The following is a 13,208-nucleotide window of genomic DNA, read 5'->3' as shown; positions in this document are numbered from 1 at the left end:
GGAAAAAAAAATCATAGAGCACCTGTACATTTGCAGTAACATGGTGCTAGTTTGTTAATAATGAAAATAGCTTGAAGCATTTGGAGAGGTAAATTGTATTGCTAGGTAAGTGAAAAGTGTCAGTATCTATATTCATTACCTGGTTTTCTCTGAATCAGGAGAAACTTCTGATCTGTTTTTAACAAGCTCAACTGCAAATATAATCTAAATAAGTTACATTTCTTATTCATGTGAAGGTTCTCTCTGTATAAGAGATTTAAAAGCCTTATTTCGCCTATATTATTATACAGGAGCTGCTTACCAGGTTCATAATTTTGTTTGTGCTAAACAAAAAGATGAATAAATTATAGTTTGGCATATTTATCATAGAAGAGAGGTTGCTCTGAGCAGATTAAATTTTTAGGGGTTTTACTCTTCCCCTTTTAAGAGAATGTACAGATAATAATTCAGAACCTTGCAGACCAGTCAGTTCTTGTTTGTTGAAAGCATTCCCTACCTCTAATGCAGTCTTCTAAAAATCAAGTTGGTGATGAACTTTGCAAGATCCTTTTGCAAATAATGAACTTAAGTCTTTGCATAATGTATTTATTTTTTATATTTGAAAAATGCTTGTTTCTCAGAAATGGACAAATAACTTTTCAAAAACTATTTTTAAAATGACACTTGGACGGGGAATTTCATCTCATATATGTAAAGTGTAGTATAATGACAGAAACTGAAAGATAACTACATTAAGTAGTGCTTTGTGATATTAACTATAGATATTGCTGTGAGCTGTATCTATATTGAAAATGACGTAAGTAAAAAGCAGATTTTATTCTTTCTCTCTCTTTTTTAAATCTTAAGATGTTCCTTCAAATAGGATTAATATAATTTGTTTCTACAGGAAAACTTTGCAGGGCTATCAGGCTTATGATTTAATAGATGAATTTCTGTTTAAAAAGATTAATTTTACCCAGGGATTTGAGTGAAAACTCTGGCTCATTGTGCTCTGCAGTAGTGGTATATTTCATAGCTATGGGCTTTGATGGAGAGCAGCCTGCCCTCTGCTCCAGAGAATGCCTCTCAAGGGAACGTTCACTGTAGTACTTTAGATGATAACCACTTCTAGAAAGCGTAATGGATGACAAAGCAAATGGTGAGATAGTTTGACCCATGCCAGTTTGAAGGCTTTAAAACTGCTGACCTTACTATGAACTTACAGTTGGATTTTTGACTCCTCTGTGTAGAAAATGTGATACAGGTGTGCTGTGGTTTTTACCAGGAAGGCTTGCAACTAGGTGTCCTGTAGCTTCTGTTATGTTTTCACAGTCAGTATAATTTCCTGTATAATGTGCCTTTCTGAAGACAGAAACATAGGTCACTGTCATAGGGTACTGACATGGGAGAAATTGTGCATTAGGGAAGTGGTTGTAGTTGTAGAGTTTTGGCTTCCGTTACCATCTAAATTCCCAAGAGCGACAGCTGGTCTGAAGTGGTGCCCTGCACTTTTGTAGATGTTTCACAGTTGGCTTTAAAATTGCTTATCTGCATCAAGTTGCATTGCCACAAGAACATGCAATGAAAGTCACCCTATGATGTGACCTTGTGCTGCCTTGGCTACATTGCCAGGGTCATCTCAACTGGCAGCTCTGATACGTCTGCTAAGGTATAGACACGGAGGTGACTGCAGTGTTGAAGCATCTCTTGGGTTTTCCTTGGTGTGCAACATATAGACAGGATCATGCAAGGTTCATGAATCTGCTTTGCCACAGTACTATGAAATTTTGCTGATCTAGACATAAAATATACTTACCTGTTCTTTAGTTAGATGCTAGCATTTCACTTGTGCATAAAAATATTATTTAAAAAGTAAAACAGTCAAACTTTGCAATGTAGAGAGACCTCTGCCCATCTATCCTGGTTGTAGGAAATGTATTGTTTTTGTGATTTCTCAGATGTCAGTTTCAAGGGCAGAGGATTACCAAGGAAGGAAAACAGTATCAATGAAATGTACTCAATTCTGCAAAACTTTCCTATAATACTCTTCAGTGGCACTATGTAGACCTTCATGGTGTGATAGACGTAACTCAATTTTGGGCTTTACCACTAAGACTTAATGAGGTTGTTCCAAGCTTGTGCCAATAAAATCTTTATACCACTTCACACTGCAATACGTGCCTTATATAGTATTGAGAGAGAGAGAGATGTATGGACACACATTCATTCAGCTTATTTCTTTATCTGTAGACTTACAGGGCATAAAGCTTAAGATTTGGTATCTTTAATACTTCAGTAGTCCTAAAATGTCCATAACTATAAAGGTAAATGGCCTATGAAATGATAAGCTTAGCATCTTTAAAGGAATAATGTGTTTGGAGACCCAATGAAATAAGGGTAAATCTATCAATGTAAGACCTACTTTAAGGAATATGATAATTTCCATTAAGTTATTATTTATTTTTTTTCTACAGAATAATAGGAAAGTTGTTATTCAGTTAGATAAAAAGCCCATTAGAGAGATTAAAAGAAAGGGGGGGATATGAATTTTAATTACTTAAGATAAATAAAAGCAGTGTATGTGTGTGGGGGGGGATTTGTTTGGCCAAGCAAACCAATATCTGTTGTAATACAAATAACTAAGAAAATTGATGCAGCAAAGAAAGTGAGTTAGGAATTCTGAGTGCCTAAATATGAGAGTGATATAAATGCTTACTGGAAAGCAAAAAACATTTTGGGGCTTTAGGTTTTCCTTTGTGTTTGATTTTATTGCTAAGCTTGGATATGATTCAGGGCATTAAAACCTCAAGGATCAGTGGGGAAGAATGAAATGTTTATACTTGAGCCATCTGAGCATTTTGTTAGTAATTGCAAAAATGGTGGTATTCGAGATAACAGTGTATATAGATACATATGTTTTTGTTGTTTTGTTTTGTTTTGGGGTTATTTTTTATTTTATTTTTTTAACTTACAGCAATTTTAGTGGTAATATACCAAACAGCACCAGCACACAAAGTACATGTCCTATAATGGAGACAGAAGGCCATCTAGTTCTTGAAAGCACTTCTGCCTGAGGCAGTCTCTGAGATGCAAATTTTGAAACTATGGAAATGTTCTAGGAAAGTAACCTCTAGCTCTGCCTTATTCTTAAAATCTTCCTTTGGCATCATTTGTTGACTGCTGTCCAAGACAGGACACAAAATGCAAACAGCTAGCCTAATCCTCAGGAGTTCTTTGTCTGCTACTTGCATTGTTGGAAGCATCAGTCTCTAAGATTTTATCGTGTTATAATTTCAGCAAAACAACTAAGCACTAGGTAAGTCAACCACAGTAAATATTACTCCTCTATAAAGCTAGGCATGCACTTCAGAGCTCTGACAAAGTAAGGACACAAAGTACAAGAGTATATTACATGAGTTAGGGTAGAGAACAGAAACAGTGTAATTGGAACTATCCTGAAGGATGAAGCTATTATTTTGCTACTTTTAATTATGTGGTGAGATTTGCTATTTCAGGTATATTCAGGTACCTTTCAGGATGTTTTTTTTTTTTTTTTTTACAAAAGCAGTTCAATCCATCAACGTATCTAATAAATGAATTCATTGAGATGATGTGTTAAAGATTAAAGAACTAAATCTTGCAATTATTACAGTCATAAAGCATGCTATGTAATAGAACTGAGAAGTATTTTAGATAATGATTTAGCATCTTCACTAGTCAGTGGAAAGAAACAAATTAGTTCAGTCCTAATGGACTTTCTTTGACAATCAAGGAAGGCAAAGTGAGTTATGAAATCAATCTGAACAAGGCACATGACAGCCTTAAGCTTCTTAACATGTCCACAGTGCAGTGCAGAAGCCTGTAAGCATTTCTGAGGTAAAATCTCAAATGAGGGAGCGCTGTATCAGCATATCACCATGGCTAAGCTAACCAGCCCACTGAAAGACCCACCAAGTCAGGTGTCACATTTTGCTAAAGAAAGCAGTTAAATGCATGCAAGACATGAGTCTTTCTGTAGGACTTTGCACTTGAGCTCTGTGGACTGACTAGCTTAAAGATCAACATGCACATCTCTAGCCTGAAGTTACAGATGTTCCCTTAGTTTCCAAATCTTATACAAAATTCCAAAGCATAAAAGATTATCTATTTTGCACAGTGCTTGTTTCATTTCAGTGGTTTCCAATACCCTCATTGCCATTCCTCTTGCCAGCTCTTTTTAAAAATGTGTAACCTACTCAATTGCCATTTTTCATTATAATCCAGAATTTATAAATAAAGGAAAATGACTGTTTAAAAAAAAAAATCAAAGCACTTGGCTGACTATTGGGATGTGTTATTACACATCTCTTTGTTTGCCATGAAAGAGCTTGTCTTTTCCTTTCCAAATGCTAGTCTAATTTTCATAATAACGTTTTTAGCTCACCCTTCCTTTTTTAAAACAGCATTAAATTAAAAAATGAATATGTTCCAGCGGTCAAATCTGTTGGTGGCAAAACATACTTATCCCTAATGGGAATATAACCTTGTTAAAGGCTGAGTGAAAACTAAATGGCGTACTTGCAAAGAGAGAAACAATGCAGTTTGTTTCTGGCATAAATAGGGGAGGGGGGGGAGAAGCACGAGCTGTAAACAAATCCGTGTGATGGAGGAAAGCTTAATGTCTAACAAGATAACTGCCTTGTATAAAGGAATGACTGTAGGAGTAGCAACTGATAGAAGTGAATGATTGGCAGAAGAGAGGCTGCTGTGGTGACCCTTGAAAACACACACTTTTCTTTAAAGTTTATGTTCTTCAGTATCCTTGACTGAGGAAATAAATCACTGCACATTTCCTAAAATGTATAACAAGGGTTTCTCCAGCTTTTGACTATTCCTTATGTATGGTAGGTAAAAGCTTTCTCTTGCTAGTGAATCAGACACAGTTGAAACATTTGCAAACCTTTTTCTTAGGTGTGGGAAGATGGAGTTTCACTGGAGCTGTGTTGATTTACATGAGCTGACAATCAGCACTTTAACTCTGCAACATTACAAAACAGTAATAGATGTGTCAAAAAACACTTGGACATTCTTTTGCAATGATAAAGAATCATATTAATTTCATATTTCCAATTAGAATTCAAAGCAAATATTTAGCAAGATAAAAAATATTTATTTCCCAAACTTCAGAATGAGCTTAAACGTGGTGAGATTGGCTTATATTTTGAATGGAAAAGACAAATAATGTGGGAGAATTATTTAAATTGGTACTTTTGTCTTTAAAGAAAAGAGGGAGGGTGTGGAGAAGCATTACAAATGAGGTATGTGGGCACCCAAACCAGTACCCCTGACATTTAAATAAGAAGTCAAAGTTGACTGAATTGCAGATGAATTCTAGCTCTGGGCCTTTCTCAATAAAATTCATTTTATTATTAGGGTTTAGTTGGTGATTTGCAGTAAACATTTTTATTGCTTCCATAGATCCCCTTCCAAAAAGAGGCAGACATCCACTGCTGGCAGGAATGATTAGCAGTTTACAATCATTCAGTAAATGGGCAGTGGGATGGGAGGGGATGCCCACTCACCCTGCCCACAGTGCTGCTTCTGGCTTTCTATTGACCTGAGCTTGAAGTCATGCTGCTGGACCACGCAACAAGCAGCATCTAATTGTGCTGGACCATGGGAGTGTTTCATGGTGAGTCTAGAGACTAAAAACTGTAATACATAAGAAAACCTCTGACAGAAACATTATTTCTTGTAAACTATGCACAAGCATACAGAAGCTTGGTGTTTGAAGGTACAGTTTTATCAGTATCTAAGGAAGTGTTTAGTACAATGGGATGTAGTCATTGCTATGGCAACAATTTTTTCCTGATCAACAGATAAAATGCTGGTTTCAAACTTGTACCTATAACTTGTAAATAGACTTATTTATCCTCTGTTTTATTTCCCCCATATTCTCAATCACCACAATGAAGCTTGTAAAGAGCACTTGTAAAGAGAACAGTACAACAATTGATGAAGCATGCGGGTTCAACGATTCATACATTGACACAATGAATTCAGTGGAAAACTAATTAATAATAATAGTAAAACATAATAACAGTTTGTCCTCTGTAGCTTCTTTCATCAGAGAAGTTCAAAGAGCTTTGCAAATATTAATTAAGCCTTAGAACACCCTGATAAGCATCTCTCTCTTCCTCTTATTTTCTCCCTGTAACTAATATTAATTTCTGTATTACAGTGAATCAGAGCTACAAATCAAGAACTGGGAAGGGAAAAAAAAACACCTTTATACTGTTCTAAGGGTATCACAGATTCCCAGTCTGCACCAGTGGAACCAAATGTTGTATTTGATGCTGTGCAGCATAATCTGTGCACCTGCCCATACACCCTCATTTTCATTACACTTCTCTTAGGTCCACAGTGTGTGCAGCCATCTAATCTGATTTTTTTTTTTTTTTTTTTTAATCAATGTATAATCCTTTCCTAATCAGTAAGCTGCATTGATTGTTCTTACTGCTACATTTCCATTCTAATATATAGATTTAGTCAAAGTACTGTGATTTTTTTTTTTCGTATTATAAGACAGTATTCCCAAAAGCTTAATAAAGAGTTCATAAATTCTAGTGGACAGAGGGCCGGTCTAGGATCTTGAGATCTAATCCTATTTGCGAGTGGCTTGAATTGTAGCTTCATCAAAAAAAAAAAAAAAAAAAAAAAAAAAAAAAAAATTAATCTCATTGCTTCAATTTCCTGCTTTGGAGAAGAGGAGAAGAGATAAAAATATTTGTTTATTTTCAGGGGTTCTAGAAGCATTATTTAATTGTTGTTTTAAAGTCAGTGTAGCTGAGGGTTATATACACTGTTTCAGAACAGAAGTGAGACAATTATCTATTTATTGAGGCATTTATTTATTATTCCATAATTTTACAAACTTGGCCAGGCTGATCTGGTGCATTCTACAGAGGATGAGATTTTGATGAGCTCTTTTGCTACAACCTTGTCAGCAGCTTCAGCTTCCTAACCTTGCTTTAATCAACTAGAAGAATGCATTAATTTCAGTTATTTTCCAGAGTAAGGTCAAATCTTGTCATGTTTATAGTAAGTAAACGATACCATTTCCTAGGCACCGTTTTCTTTATCTCTTGAACTATGAATTCCCATTTCACATTGCTGTTCCTCATCATCCCTCTGTGGTTCTGGGCCCATTATGGTTCTTCCAGTCTGACGTCTTATCTGCTGCCTCTAATCATTTGTAGTAGTTTTCTGAATGCAGGGATGAGTTGGAAAGAGCTCTGCACTCTGACCTCACAAAAGGAAGAATGTCCAAATGAAGTTATTCACAGAGAGTTGTTTCATCTGGTTTGTACTGTTGTTTAAGACAGTCGAATGATTTCCACTCAAGTAAGGACAACTATATGTGCCATTGGACAAGCTGCATGCATTTGTTCAGAGCTGTGTGAAAATCACTGATTTGGCAAACAGTTCTGGATTCAGTCACATCCATTTTCATCTCCTGAGTTTTACATAGATTTTTCTTCTCAGACTGACCTTGAAGATCTTAAACTAAACTCTCCCAAACAGGGAAGCAAATGTGAGCGAATATTTGAAGAGAAGTGAGGTGAGTTTTAGGTAGCCTATTCTCTGACAATTATTTGTCACTCATTTGAAACTTTCATGTAATTTAACAGGAATTTTAAAACCTGATTTCCTGGCAAGGTGCCTTCTGCAAGCTGGTTCTGTGGCACAGGCTCTGACCTAGTTATTTGCAGCAGCTCTTGACAAGAAGCAAGGAGTGCAATCATGTTCATCCCAGTTCCCCTGTGGACAATTTTAGAGAAACACAGTATCGCTTAATTCTAATGAATTATATTAAAATATTTGATTGCCCACTGCAGAATAAAATTGCAGATGGTCTTTTTCCACACAGAAAAACATTTGACATTATTTTCCTACCTGTCCATGAGCCCAGACTGGGGAAACTATTCAGGACAGATGCCCTTTGAGTGCCTGTGCGTGAGCTCCAGCTTTCCAAAATTTCTTGCTACTATGGGCTGTTAGGAATTTGTCTTTGAGAAATGCAGTTTAAAAAGATCTGTGCCAGTAAGTGCACAAGTTGGCTGCGTGCTTAACTCCTAGGGGTGCTCTGTGTCTCCCTTAAAATATCTGGTCCTGGGTGCTCCGAACTGTGTCCTGGAGAAATCCATCTTTCCAGTACTATTTTGGGAAATAAGGCTCCCCAGCCATGCTCTGAACTGCATGTAAACTGGCTCTCTAAAACAGATGGTCAGAATATGACTCTTGGGTCTAATTCTCTGCTTTATGTTAGCAAAATGGAAAAGTGGTATAGGGAAAATCTGAAGTGCAGTCGATTCTGGTTGGCAGGGCTGAAAACTAAAAGCTCTCATTTCAGCACCATGAGTCTCACTCAAGACTCAACATAATGTTAGACAGGATTATTTAACTCTTAAAAGTACTGTCAAGGACAAAAACAAACAAACGAACAAAAAGTGTGTGGTGGGCAAATAAAAGCAGTAGAATCAATTTTCTAAAAGATTAAATTAATCAAGCAGATATATTGTGTTGCTTTAGGTCCCACAATTAAGAATAATTAACTTTTCAGTTAGAATGTTTCATTTGCAAAGACTACTCATTTGTGCAAAAGGAAAGACCTCTGTAATTCTCTCCAAGTTTGTGGCACAAATCTGCAATATTAGCAATTTTTTAGCATTCATGCACGTATTTTAAATTCTTTTTCACAAATAGTGCATAATGAATAGTTCCAAACAGTTATTCACTGCTACATGAGTTCAAAGAACAAATTTACTATTATATTTGGTCAGAACTTGGGTACTTCTTTGTAAAATTGTGCATCACAAGTAGAAGCTTATATGACAGCTGGGTTCTCTTGAAATGGCTCTTGCAACTTAGAAGTTTTTAAAAAGTATATTTTGACTTTCAAAGGTAAATTAAAGATATTTTTTTCATCAAAATCATTTACTGTAAAGAAAAAAAAAATCCTTTCTAGCTGTTGGATTCTGCACACAGATCAACATTAAATCACAAACACTATGCCAAAAGCTGCACATTTAGCAGCCACTATGACTATATCCAGCTAATGATTTACTCATTTATTTCCCATGGTTTTGTTGATCCTATAGGATAACATAACACTTACAGCACATATAAAATTTACTATTTTGGCTCAGTACCTTAGCAGAACCATCCTTCAGCATTTCCTTCAGGCTTCAGGTTCCATCCCTTTGCTATTAGCGTGGATTAATTAGCCTTTCCCAACAGAATGTTGGTGCTAGAATATGAATGAAGTCCTGCAGCATTCTCTTTCAAGTGTGGGATCACCGGGTTAATCTCTACATGAAATAGTTTGGTTACTGAATGGAAGAGCTGCCATGTGGGTTAAAGCTGGCAAAGTCAATATATTTTAAGAGATTTAGTAGGACACGCTCTTCAGAAGTATCTTCACAAGAACTGTGTGGTTGGCAATAATTTAATAACTCGAAATTACTTTTATTCCTAATTGGAGTGCAGCTTTAATTTCCACCCTTTCCATTTGCTGGATGACAAAGACCTGAAGTAATCAAGCATAATCCTTCTGGGCTGTCATCCTGGGAGCTGGCAGAGCAGGGAAGGCAATGCTTCAAGTTTTCCTGCTATACTCCAGCTTCTACAGCAACGTTAAACGAACCCCAAGTTATTAACCTATGGCTTCATTATCTTTCTTCTGACAGAGAACAGCAGCCTGAGTTAGGGAGCTATATGTGGTGCCCCTACACAGGATTGAGTTCAGCATCAGTAGTGCCCTCATTTGGTTTGGGAGCTGAGATTACTGTAAGGAAGAGCCCTCTGTCCGCTCCCTGACACCATTTGGGGATTCAGCCCCAGCTGCATGGTTGGCTCCCTGTTTACTGTCATTTGCCTGCTTGTTCACTGTTAAAATTTCGGGCATCCAACAAAATGCTGGTAACTTAATCTTTTCAGTTACCATGTGTCAAGTGCACTAACACTAAGTCACCTGTGTGGCTTTACTTTGCTGAACAACATCCGGGACTGGTAAAAGGGTTTGCATCTTACTGCAAGGCAGCAGGAAAGAGGTGACAAGGGAGGAAGCACATCAGCTGTATGAGTATTTTCCTCAGGGAGAGCAGTTCTGTTTGGAGCTTGACACATGACTTGTGGCTGGAGTAAAAGCTTCCTTGACTGAAAGCTGAGGAACATGATCCTTGTGTCAGAAAAGAGGTGAATATTTCTCGGTGGGTAAGAATTCTCATCAGCAGCTTGCTATATAGTGTCTTTCAGAAATAAATAGAATAGTTATTTTTATGTTAACTTGTTCGTTTGTTTGTTTGTTAAATGAGCATTAGTCTATCCAGCTATACAGACCCTATATTACCAGGAGAAAACTGCAAAGTGATTACTTCATTTTAAGTAAATACTCTTTACTCTTATGCTTGCGCACTCTGAAATAATAGTTCAACTGGAGTGACTAAAATGGGTCAAACTTGTTTTGTCTGATTTCCAAGTAAATTTAACAAAGTGGATTCAAACATCTAACTCAAACATTACTTAGTTTACCTTCTGCTTAGAAAAGGCCATGAAATAATAAGCACAGTTAGAGAAGAAAAGGAAAAGCCTGTGAAACTGACTGTGAAAGGGGAATAGGCAACGTGGAGCAGCCCTCATTTTTTGTACCTGTCTGCCTTAGGTCAGGAGCTCAGTAAAGACTGCAAAGATGCCTCCACTTCTCTCTACTGTCAATGACCTCACCCGGTGATTTGGTTTTAAAAATATAGGACTACTGACAAAGTGTTGAGAACTGATTTTTTCCATAGGTACAAAGGCTGAGAGCAACAGTAGTTAAGTAATCTGGTGTCTAATTTTTAACCAGAATGCATTGTTCTGCTTGTAGATGATATTTAATATTCAAGATATCATTTTTTTTCTTTTAATTTTTTTTTTTGTTCGATACAGACTGGTAATAAAGATTACAGGCAAGGGAAAAGTTGCCAATAAGCAATAAACCTTGGTATGTTTGTAAAAACAAACTTTCATCTGCCCATGTCCTTCTTGCCATCTCACATCTTCTGTCTTTACTGTTGCAGTTGCAGGGTGTTTCTGTGAAAGTACACACCTTCCTTTGCAGAAGGGGATAGAGGAGAGTTTCTGATAAGGGTTAAGATACTACCTCTCTGCTACAGTTGATGAAAGTCAGCAGAAGGAAGCCTTCAGCACCTGTGGCTGCAGGAGGGTAGGTAGGGCGGCATCCTAGTGCTCCAGAGCTTCACGGCAAACTTTTCAAGTGACACCTCTTCCCCACTCTCTTCTCTTTTGCTGTATTCTGATCAAGCAGGTGAAAGTGAGCAGCCTGCTCTTTAGGAAGTCACATGTATTTACTAGGGTAGCTATGGAGGCCTACACTGAAGGCTGACAGAATATAGATATGAGAAACCTCAGATGTTTTTCTGAATGTCGACTGCTGTTAGAGCTGATTTCACTACACCCAAAATATTGCAATCAAGTTTTCTGAATCATCCTTTTCACTGAATAATTTCAGTAGAACTATCTGGTATGACTTTTTTCCACTTTGTTTTCTCTAGCATGGAATGAAAACTTCTTACTATGTGGAACAGGTGTGCAGGACCAATTAGTCTCCCTGTTCACTACACAACATAATTTAGTGCCTGAATTACACAAATTATACTTTCTGTAATTGTGTATGTGTGTATACAGCTAAACATACACTTCTCAGTAGAGATTAACCTCCTATTGATATATGATACTGTAGGTCTGCAGTGTTTGCATAATGTTTAGCCAAATTGGTAAGATTCTAAACACTGGTGATTTAGAAAGTTCATTTGTTTTTCAAAATCATGCTAAGTGTGCATAGAGGGGAACTTGAGGTCAGCTGGAGTGCTGTTCATCTTGGTTTCTGTGGATGTTTGAAGTGCGGCTAAGTAAAAGTGATAGTGCTGCTTTGTAGCACTGTTGCTGATTCCGCTGTTGCTTTTCCATCATCTCTAACCAATTTATTTTTGAAAATTTACAGACCTGGATGAGCCAGAGTTTTAGTCCTACTAGATCATATAAACTAGCAGCAGTGTTATGTGTAGCTTTTTAGATTTTCTTTAGTTTCTTGACTGTTGTACTGAAAGTGGTCTGCAGGTTTTAAATTTGAGATGATGGATCAAATGGCACAGCTGAAGAGGCACAGAAGAATGTATGACAGGTTTGAGTCTTGAAGTAGATCTGTTATGTTCAACTTCTTTGCTAAACTACTGAACATCAGCCAGTAGTGAAATGGCACTACAGGTCTGGATCTACTGAGCTGGCAAATGGGTGTTCCTTGCAATACTAAGAAATGGGAAAGAAATATTATTGTACTATCAATCTGCTGAAGTTACTGCAATAGAGCTAGTGTCTGTTCTTTGGGGGTTTAAATAAGAGAATTTAATTGTTCCACTTCAATTCATGTCATGCTTCAGTCTAACTTATAGAATTTGGAGAGAATAAGAATGGATAGATCAAGTTTTATTATCTTCTTCTATATTGTCAGGTTTACTGTGATATAATTTTTTTTCCTGCTCTCAAGGACCTCAAATCTAAACTTGATTTTTAACATTTTCATTGGGTGCAAATGCAATTGACAGATATATACTGTCTGAAAATACTGTCTGAAAAAAAAAGGTAAAAAAAAAAAAAAAAAAAAAAAGACTTTTGGAAAAAAATACATTATGAACACAAGGAAAAAGCAAAACTCTGGTTGGTGGGGACTACCTGTTGAAAACAATGATATCATGTGTTGAAAGGAAATTACTAAGCAATAATCTTCAAGCATGTCGTTTCCAAGTACTGGCTTTACTCAAGGGCATCAAAGGAGAGGAGTTTTGAGACTTTACCTCCCTTGATAAAATAATCTTGTCAGATGTTTACCATTTTTATTTCTCTAGAATTGCATTTTTAATTTTTATCTAAAAGTACCATGAGAAACACAACAAGGGTGTGTTATTTATCACTTTTCCTATATTTTTTGACACATCTCACCATTACAATAGGTTTGAGAGGAAGAATGAGAAAACTCTGTCTACACATCATACTGTGTGTTTCTTGTGGCAAGTGATTTATGAATAATAGTGTAGCATGAAATGGAAATGAGTGAATTCTGGCTGCAAATAGCAGGCATTTACTGTTGTACAAAGGAGGAGAGAGTACTTCTGAGGTCTCCAAAATCTCTT

The 13,208-nt window shown here is 36.7% G+C and overlaps 1 protein-coding gene across 25 annotated transcripts in view; it reads left to right on the top strand.

Annotated features, from left to right (window-relative positions):
• LOC311441013 (uncharacterized protein) overlaps window positions 1-13,208 on the top strand; it is a 291,658-nt gene that overhangs the window by 237,921 nt on the left and 40,529 nt on the right. For 21 of the 25 annotated variants that reach the window (XR_014695720.1, XR_014695721.1, XR_014695722.1 and 18 more), the window contains 2 exons: window positions 5,437-5,650; window positions 6,200-6,209. The exons of the other annotated variants lie outside the window; for them this stretch is intronic. The gene's annotated coding sequence lies outside the window, so the exon portion shown is untranslated. Of the gene's footprint in view, window positions 1-5,436; window positions 5,651-6,199; window positions 6,210-13,208 lie in introns of those variants that run through there. 25 annotated transcript variants of the gene reach the window in all.

This window comes from Aythya ferina (genome assembly GCF_964211825.1).
Source record: "Aythya ferina genome assembly, chromosome: 8".
NCBI classification, from domain to species: domain Eukaryota; kingdom Metazoa; phylum Chordata; class Aves; order Anseriformes; family Anatidae; genus Aythya; species Aythya ferina.
Note: the sequence above shows the minus strand (reverse complement) of the source record. Positions and strands in the feature narration are given on the sequence as shown.